Source organism: Anolis sagrei, chromosome 2, assembly GCF_037176765.1.
Source record: "Anolis sagrei isolate rAnoSag1 chromosome 2, rAnoSag1.mat, whole genome shotgun sequence".
Lineage (NCBI taxonomy): Eukaryota > Metazoa > Chordata > Lepidosauria > Squamata > Dactyloidae > Anolis > Anolis sagrei.
The window spans coordinates 301,535,176-301,536,137 of NC_090022.1; the positions used below are offsets into that span (position 1 = coordinate 301,535,176).

A 962-nucleotide genomic window follows, 5' to 3' on the forward strand; every position below is an offset into this window, starting at 1 on the left:
ACACATTTCTGTATCTTTTTGAAACCCACAAAATGGAATCAAACAAACAAACAAACCCAAGACTGAACTCTTCCTTCTCCAAGTCAATGGCTGGAAGTGGACCCGACTCCAGCCAGGGCGGGGGGGGGGGGGGGGGTGCTGCTTCCATGTCTTTTTCCGGGAAAGGGCTGGAGGCATTTCCTGGAAATTTCCCCTAAAGGTGCCCCTCCCTCCCTCCTTCCCTCCCCACACCAAGGGGTCCCTCTCCCCCTCAAGGGGGGGGGGTCCACTCACCGTTGGAGAGGGTCGGGGCTTCCACGCCTAGCAAGCCAGCCAGGAGATGCCCATCGGGGTCTTCTTTGGCTCGGGGTCCGCCAGGCGAGGAGTGGGTCGGGGGCAAAGCCTGGCCGAGGGAGGGGAGGGGAGGGCGCCTGCTTGCCTCAGTGGGTAGGTGGGCTGCCCTCTTTCCCTCCTTTCCCGGAAGGAAGCGCCGGGTCGGGATGCAGGATGCTGAGGCGCGGCTGGTACCCGAGTGGAGAGGAGGATGCGGCGCTGCAAAGAGGAGGAGGAGGAGGAGGAGGCACCAAGGAGGGAGGGAGGGAGGGAGAGGCAAAAAGAGGGAGGGACCCAATCCGAGGAGGAGGAGGAGGAGGACGAAGCCGGTGAACCAGTGACACGAGCGGGCGGGCGTTCACACGCAGACACGCACCGACACGGGTCTAGGAGGAGGGAGGGGGGTCAGGCAGAGGGGGTCCACAGCTGCGCCCTCTCCTCGGGCATCCTTCCTTCCTTCCTTCCTTCCTTCCTTCATCCCTCCCTCCCTTCCTTCCTTCTTTCCTCCCTCCCTCCCTCCCTTCCTTTCTCTCTTCCTTCTTTCCTTCCTTCCTCCCCTCCCTCCTCTCTTCCTTCCTTCCTTCCCTTCCTTCCTTCCTTCATCCCTCCCTCCCTTCCTTCTTTCCTTCTTTCCTCCCTCCCTCCCTTCT

General features: G+C 61.7%; 1 protein-coding gene across 1 annotated transcript in view; it reads right to left on the reverse strand.

Annotated features, from left to right (window-relative positions):
- Positions 1-561, reverse strand: part of PHF24 (PHD finger protein 24) — a 102,723-nt gene extending 102,162 nt beyond the window's left edge. Inside the window, exon 1 of the mRNA XM_067464700.1 lies at positions 274-561. The gene's annotated coding sequence lies outside the window, so the exon portion shown is untranslated. The remainder of the gene's footprint in view (positions 1-273) is intronic.
- Between the last annotated feature and the right edge of the window lie 401 nt (positions 562-962).